The sequence below is a fragment of the Cyphomyrmex costatus genome, unplaced genomic scaffold (assembly GCF_001594065.2).
Source record: "Cyphomyrmex costatus isolate MS0001 unplaced genomic scaffold, Ccosl1.0 scaffold159, whole genome shotgun sequence".
Taxonomy (NCBI): Eukaryota; Metazoa; Arthropoda; class Insecta; order Hymenoptera; family Formicidae; genus Cyphomyrmex; species Cyphomyrmex costatus.
Window position 1 is genome coordinate 170,674 of NW_017275598.1, and position 8,989 is coordinate 179,662.

The following is an 8,989-nucleotide window of genomic DNA, read 5'->3' on the forward strand; positions in this document are numbered from 1 at the left end:
CAATCAGCGCAGGACGTAGCCATGTTACATTCCTTCGATGTAGTTCGTGACGCATGCGCAGGATGATTATAAATTTTAGGGTCCACTTTATACAAGCTTGTATTAGGGTGCGTCCCGATGGAGAAAGAAATAGCAGAACGGAATGAGAACGGAATATTGATGGAAAAGAGATAGGATTGTTCTATCTCTTTTTTATCAATGTTCCGTTACTGTTCCGTTTCGTTCCGTTATTTCTGACTCCATGTGACTGCACCCTTAAGGGAGTTAGCAGTCTAGTCATATATGTATATAGAAGTCTGTGACTGGATTACACGAGACGAACACTTTCTTGTTGTACACTGTATATATTCCATTAATACACTATAATGGCTTAGTTTACACCTTACGTTTATGCTGTTACCTATACTCTAAATCTAACCTAAACCTAAATACAATAGGCCTGTTCTTTTTACCGAACTGGTATACAGAGTGCAATAAGTTGAAGTGAAACAGATATACGTTTGTTTCATTTCAACTTATTGCACTGTATGTACCAGTTCAGACAGTGCAGGCAAAAAGAACAGGCCTAATATGTCGCGACGGTGTAAATAGCTGTAACCTCGCTTAGGTGAGGGATCTTTTTCAAGATCCCTGATACCGCTCTTAAGCCTCAGGTCTGTTCTTTATTGCTGAACTTTTGCACCAGTTCATCTGTTTTCCTTTTATGTATGGAGTAAACGCTCCGTTTGAGACCTCTTTTAATTAGTGTATTAATAGAATCAAGGTATAGGTTAGGACCACGGAGTATTAGGAAGGAGTATCAACTCTGCAGTTTACTGTAAGCTCCGCAGCGGCAAGAATTCGTAGCGCTTTCATCGCTGAGAACCCCGTTTCTTCCGGTTATGGAGGTAGAACCATGTCCACATGTGTGTGATACACGGGAGTATTGCGACTCGTTTTCACTTAATATGCAATAAAACATAGTGAAAGAGTGCTGTGCAATATTAAATTGTAAAAATAGGCAAACTAGTACCAATAATGGTCGCGTTCAGCAGACTCAACTGTTGTGGAGCGGATCCGTGAGCGCTCACTGATTATGTGCTATCAAGTGACCATATTTTCTATAACGGCTATAACCTTATTTTTGGTATTATGTATGTATACGTTTTGTGTTATTAATTGTGACAAATAATATTGAATAATGCGCAACAGATTAAATAAGATATTTTGAGACTGATTCCATCCGAATTTTTTATTTGTTGGCATCTCTACGGTATTAACATCAAAAAGATCTACAATATTTGTGCATAAGAAGAAAATCAGTTACAGTTATCAGTAATCCGTTATCAGTTATCTGAAAATGTTATTAAAAATTATTTAATACAAAACTATAATTGTCAATAGTTACAAGACGTAAACTAAGTCCATTTGATGTCTGACTTTTAATCTCAAATTATATTTTACGCATGGGCGCCGCCATATTGCGTTACAACATGTTGAACTGAAGTAGCGGAGAAAAAGTTTCATGGAAAAAATAGCGTCCGCTCACTAAACATGTTGAGTATCGATTACTGAGCAGAGTGCGTTCAGCAGACTTTCATGCAACAGTTGTATACAACAGTTGAATCTGCTGAACGCGACCAATATTTGCGCTAACGGAAGACGGTTGGGTACTCAGCTACAACAGCGCCTCTATCGGTGAAAACACATTGAGGATCGTTTTTAGAACGAAAAAGCTAAGGAGTTGATACTTCTTCCTAATACTCCGTGGTTAGGACTTTGGGTGTAATCTAGGTCAATGTGTACACTGCTTTTTCGTTCCGAAATTCAATACAAGATAGTAAAAATTTAAGTTTTAGAAAGTTAGATGTCAGTCATTTCAGTAACAGCAACGTCAGTATGTTCAGCTAATTTTGGAACGTACCCTATTATATTAAATCTTTCGATATATCGAATTCTTCAATCTTTTCTTTGATGTCATTGGCTGCTTTCCAATTGATGACACAAGTCTACACAAGTATCGTTCTATCTTTCTTGATATTTAGTGATTGACAAAGATAGAACGACAGTTGTGTCGATTTGTGTCATCAATTGGAAAGCACCCATTATTAGCTTTTTTGGTAAGTTTTATTTTTTGTCGGTTAATACGCTCGAGTGAAATATGCTCGAGAAGATATATATAATATCATGTACTGTAAAGACTTTACGAAGATAAATAAAAATGTCTCTTGAGATGAAGTAAATACTTCATTTAAATGTGTGAATAGAAATGTTTACAAATAAATGAAAACCGTTTTCTATGTCCGTGATGATAACGTTACGATGTACGGGCATAACAAGTTTCGATAAAGATTCCGTAAAATGACGCTTTCAAAGTCTTTGTCAATACTTTCGGTTGTTATATCTTTCTAAAATTATGCGGAAATCTTATTCATTGTTCATTCCTGTCTGTACATTTTCGGACTGTTTTCTTTTTCTGCGAGAGAATAGTCATCGATATAATACAACATAATGATGTAAGTCATTTTGTGATTTAATTAAAAAAAAAAAGTGAATTTAATGCGTTTTTAATAGAGCGATTAACTTAGGTCAAATTTCGGACCAAGACACCGAAAGATATTCACTTTCTCCGAATCGTAAATAACAAAGTTAACGGAGCTAGAAAGAACTAAGAATTACGACTATATTATTACTGTGAAAGGATACTTTCTTTTATTTTTTATTTAATTAAATTGTAAATTTTGTTACTAAACTTAAGGCACCATATTTTAATCTTTAGTTCAAACTTTATTATTAATCGATATGTACAGAAAAAAATTCATAATTTCTATTTTTTCTGAATTTATAATAATTAAAAAATAATAAAGTCCTTTTGTATTATATTATTTAATTAGCACTTTATCATTCAAAAATATAATCAGAAATATAAAATACTATTTTACTGTAAATTATTGCTTGAAAAAATGTAGAATGAAACTGCTACACTTTGTTTTAAGTTAAGAAGAACTTACAGAATATAAAATTTTTTACTTTTATATTTAGTAAAGATTGATCAGGAAATTATCTATTGCTCGAAGGATTATGCAAGAAAACAGCTCTCTACGATGCGATAGATAATTGCCGTTAAATAAACAATCTGGTAGCGGATTTATTGATATAACTCGTCGTATGTATGTACTTATGTGTAATTAACGGTTTGCATGTGTACGTCAAAGTTTGCAGTTCTCTTTAGTTAAAGACGCGGAATATCTGTTAGAGACATTCGCGTTGTGTAGAATTGGAAGAAACGCATTGGTGGCGAGCGGAAGAAGAAAAGATCGAACAAAATCTTTTAACATGGAGTATAGAAATTTCGAGTGTAGAAAAGTCTAAAGAAAATTGAAAGAGGACCTTCTTTGATAGACAGTATACTTGAAACGCTCGCTACATTTTTTAATAGCAAAAACTATGAAAGCCGAAATAATTTGTTCGCTTTTCGTCATCGCTAGTATCTCTTCGAGCCAATGTGATTTGGTCATGGATTTTTTGCGCAATGTATTTCAAGAAGGAAGGGTAAGTTTCGTTATTGAAATTACAACATTAAAAAGTTGAATTTCATATTGATTAAAAAGTAGATAATAATGTAGTCGATATTTGCTTCTAATCGGAAAATGAAATATAATTTTTAAAATAATTTTTGGACTATAGAATAACAATTCTAAAGAAAAGAAGCGCAACAATCAATTTTCCATAAATGTAAAGGAAATATATAGAAGATATAAATATAGTGAAAATGTAAATATAGTGAATGAAATAAGCATAGATTTTTGTCGTGATATGATATAAAATGATATATGTATAATGATCGTTTTTAATATTTTAATTCTCAAAAATCATTAAATATTATACATTGTTACACTCGTGCGCTTTTGTCGAATAAGTCTGGGTAATAGTAGTATAATTTTTTCTTTAAAGCGAAAATATGAAATGAAAATAACTTGTATATATGTGTATATATGTAAATACATATACATACATAAAAATTTTTACTTTTTTCGTTTCTGTTCTTGAAAAAAAGTTAATGAACTAGTTGGCTCGAGGTATCCAGTTATTAGAAGTATGAAGAGCGCGTCAGCGCATCGCACGTTACAATGAAGTAAAGAGCGTGGATTTTGGAACAATCGTTTTTGACGTTTTGACGTTCTAACATTTCCGAATCTACGTTACGTTCTATAATATAAGTGTGTTTATATTAAACAAATTTCCTTCTTTCGTAAGACGATGTATATTTAATCTCGAGTAAGAATGCGCGAACGTGAACGTTGAGCGGAAGTCTGAATTCGCTTTCCGGGCATAACAATGTAACATTTTGTTATGATAGAATTGAAATAGAGAAAGAAATAAACTCATAAATCCCGCCTTCTTAAACTCTAGACTCTAAGGGCGGAATTCATATTCGATTCTTATATTTGAAAATGTTTTAAATACAGTTTTAAGATGTTATAAGCCAATTAAAGGTCTGTATTAACATTCTAAGACATTACTTGTTGAAACGTTCTTAAAATAAGAACGAACCATGAATAACGCCCTAAAGTTGCATTCAAATTAGAAGCGTCAAGCAACGAATAGTAAATCAATCATTGAAGCAATACGATAAAAAACATTTTATTACTCCACTACCTGTGTCGCTGATTGATCCACTATTTGATACTTCTATTATATATGTATAATTTGAACGCCTCCCGCTTTGGAGCTTATTCATGGAGTTTTAAGTTTTATACTCATACATGTTTAAACTGAAAATCCGGACCCTTCAATCTACGCTTAAGCTATATGGACGTATAATCCCAGTCCATTAATGACAATTTAATAATGCAATAATCTGATGTCCATTCCACTCATTTCATCGCCATCAGCACTGTCTTTAGCACTGTCAGATTACGTAATCGGATTTCGCATATTATTTGACCCTAAAAAGGGCTAATTCATATTACAACAAGCTCCGGAGATTATTTGTGTGCCTTGTGCTCTTAACCTCCCGGGTCGGGCACGCGCTCGTTTAATCGATCGTGCCATCTCTCCGCACACATCGGCTATGTTAATACTAACAGTATAATAGTATATCGAATTAACTACGTTTACATGATTGTATTTTACACCGAATTTATAACATCGATGTTATGAAACTGGCCACTCGCAGTGATTCCATGTTTTATAGAGAAATAGCTGTTTATAAACCAAGCCTTCTAAACGTACAGTCGTTGATATCAAAGATCAGTTATATATGTATATATAATATATATAACCGTATATTACAAAAATATATACACATTTCACTTTCCGGTTGGAGACAAAAATCGACGACTTTAACCAGTTCTTCTAACATTTCTCTTTCTACAAGTAATTTTTTAATTGAACGCATTTTTATATTGATAAATATAATTTTGTATTATGCAAAAAATAAAGACCTTATACAAATAAAAAATATTAGAGTTATTCGAAATGCATAAATATACGGGTGTAATACAACAGAGTCATGTGGAAAAAGAAATTTATTTTCAGTATTGTTAATTTTTGTGTAAACGGAAGTGAGAGTGGTCTTGCAATTGTTCACAAATTCCGTTAGTCTAGCTGGCGAACAATGGTATTTTATCGCAAGAGAATTACCGAAAATATTTTAGCATGCAGAAAGTCACAGTACGCACATCCGTATTATACGAGAAATCGTACGTGATTTGCGAGGCAAATATCGATTGGACGTAATCGGTGCGTTTTGATGCACATCAAAGCCATCGTATACGATTTAGTGTGAAACAGTGTGATTAATATAAATTTTTCTCTGTCAGTAATATAACCATACTAAATTATATTTACATACATATATACGTGCGTATTTATTCATGCATTCATTATTCCATCGCGTCGTTACGCGGCGCAATGGAATGTAAATTGAAGAAAGTAAGAGTGTAGATACGTGTTGAATGCTAAATGCGCTATTCAATATTGATTCAAATGAGTTGCCAGAAATATCGCAGGTGAACCGCCAAGTCCTCAATACATTTTATATCATATTGTTAGGAAAAATACGTACCTATTCTATTATAATTTGAAATGTATGCATTTTTTCGGCGTCACGTTCCTCACGACACGTATATACCGCACAAATGTCCCGCGAGCTTTTAAGACTTGTCGGAAATGCCGACGTCCCGGCCGTCGCCCACGCCACTGTTCGGCCGCGATCGCCGAATCTTTTTCTTTCCGTTAGGCCTCTTTTGCGCATGCCGTCACCACACTAACAACGTCCAAAATTATGAAACTAGCCAATCGTAGCTATTCCTCTGAAGAATGAAATTACTGTGATTGACCAGTTCCTAACTATATGGTTGTTATTTAACCCGATTAATGCTCATTTCTACTAATGTAAATTAACTTTAATCTCGATTTAATTTGCTCTTCGTCTTTTTCTGGTTCTAAAAATTAGAACCGTCACATGGCGGTCTTTGTGCTTTAGTGGTCCGAGTTTTTCTATGAGGTATCCGTGTGCTTTGATGGTTCGACGAGTTTGTCCATGTGGTGGTCCTATGCTTCGGGATCGAGTTTTTCTATGAGGTGTTCCTATGCTTCGGAGGACCGAGTTTTTCCATGAGGTGTCCTTGTGCTGTGGTTCGAGTCTTTCCATGAGATGGTTCTATATATCGGAGAATCACGTTTTTTCATGAGGTGTGTTTGTGCTTTGGTGGTCCGAGTTTTTCTATGAGGTATCCGTGTGCTTCGATGGTTCGAGTTTGTCCATGAGGTGGTCCTATGCTTCGGGATCGAGTTTTTCTATGAGGTGTCCGTGTGCTTCGATGGTTTGAGTTTGTCCATGATGTGGTCCTATGCGTCGGAGGACCGAGTTTTTCCATGAGGTGTCCTTGTGTTTTGGTGGTTCGAGTTTGTCCATGAGGTGGTCCTATGCTTCGGAGGATCGAATTTTTCCATGAGGTGTCCTTGTGCTTTGGTGGTTCGAGTTTTTCCATGAGATGGTTCTATATATCGGAGAATCAAGTTTTTTCATGAGGTGTGTTTGTGCTTTGGCGGGTCGAGTTTTTCCATGAGGCGGCCCTATGCATCGGAGGATGGAGTTTTTCCATGAGGTGGTTTTATGCTTACGATGATTGAGTTTGTCCATGAGGTGGTCCTATGCTTAGGAGGATCGAATTTTTCCATGAGGTGTCCTTGTGCTTTGGTGGTTCCAGTTTCTCCATGAGATGGTTCTATATATCGGAGAATCAAGTTTTTTCATGAGGTGTGTTTGTGCTTTGGCGGGTCGAGTTTTTCCATGAGGTGGCCCTATGCATCGGAGGATGGAGTTTTTCCATGAGGTGGTTCTATGCTTACGATGATTGAGTTTTTCTATGAGGTGTGCTAGTGCTTTGATGGTTCGAGTTTTTCTATGAGGTGTCCTTGTGCTACGGTCGTTCGAATTTTTCCATAAGGTGTTTCTCTACTTCGTTGATTCGGGTATCTCTATGAGGGGTCTCTGTGTTTTTGGTGGGTCAAATTTTTCTATGAGGTGTCCCTGAGGAGTTCCTATACGTCGGGGGATCGAGTTTTTCTATGAGGCTTCCTTGTGCTTTGGTGATTCGAGTTTTTCTATGAGGTTTCCCTGTTCTTCTGTGGTTCGAATTTCTGGTTATCTTCAATCTTCGTTAACTCGAGTTTGTCACAGACCGATTGTATATATAAATGTGCGCGCAAACTACGAGGAGCGAAAAAAAAAGTTATTGTATTTCGATCTTTATAGATTTTTTACTTTTAACATCATAAAACAGTTGTAATATTGTTGCATAAAAGTGTTTTCTATACTATATTATAGTATTGTATATTTTTAATATATTCTTATAGTATTGCAGGTTTTGTTGTACATTAATCCGACAAAGGGTTAATAGTGCTGTTCGACGAAATTTTATACAATATGGTTGACAAAAAGATGTACAAATGAGATATTGCTTCTTGGCTCTTTATTAACACGCTCTGCAAATAAAAAGAGGATTATTCATTATTTAGATCCACATAATAGAATGTTTTCAAATTATAAAGTTATCCAACCTCTAATCGTATACAAATCTAATTCGGAATAATTTGAAAATCAATTTTACTTCACTCTCTCTCTCTCTCTTACATGGATTATTACTCCATAATTCTGGTTGGCCTGGATGCCGCGAGATGAAATTTTTCATTGAGAGGAAAAAATGTTTTTTCTCCTAAGCTTGATGTCCCGTCAATTCCTCCAATTATTTTGTAAGTAAATTTTGAAATTTAATTTAGTATCAAATTCTATTTCTTCCTTGATGAGTACATTCCGTTCCTTTAAAACTTTGCAGATTTCGTTCTGCAATATAATAAAGTTCGAGTTTTTCCATGAGATGGTTCTATATATCGGAGAATCAAGTTTTTTCATGAGATGTGTTTGTGCTTTGGCGGGTCGAGTTTTTCCATGAGGTGGCTCTATGCATCGGAGGATGGAGTTTTTCCATGAGGTGGTTCTATGCTTACGATGATCGAGTTTTTCTATGAGGTGTGCTAGTGCTTTGATGGTTCGAGTTTTTCTATGAGGTGTCCTTGTGCTACGGTCGTTCGAATTTTTCCATAAGGTGTTTCTCTACTTCGTTGATTCGGGTATCTCTATGAGGGGTCTCTGTGTTTTTGGTGGGTCGAATTTTTCTATGAGGTGTCCCTGAGGAGTTCCTATACGTCGGGGGATCGAGTTTTTCTATGAGGCTTCCTTGTGCTTTGGTGATTCGAGTTTTTCTATGAGGTGTCCTTGTGCTACGGTCGTTCGAATTTTTCCATAAGGTGTTTCTCTACTTCGTTGATTCGGGTATCTCTATGAGGGGTCTCTGTGTTTTTGGTGGGTCGAATTTTTCTATGAGGTGTCCCTGAGGAGTTCCTATACGTCGGGGGATCGAGTTTTTTCATGAGGCTTCCTTGTGCTTTGGTGATTCGAGTTTTTCTATGAGGTTTCCCTGTTCTTCTGTGGTTCGAATTT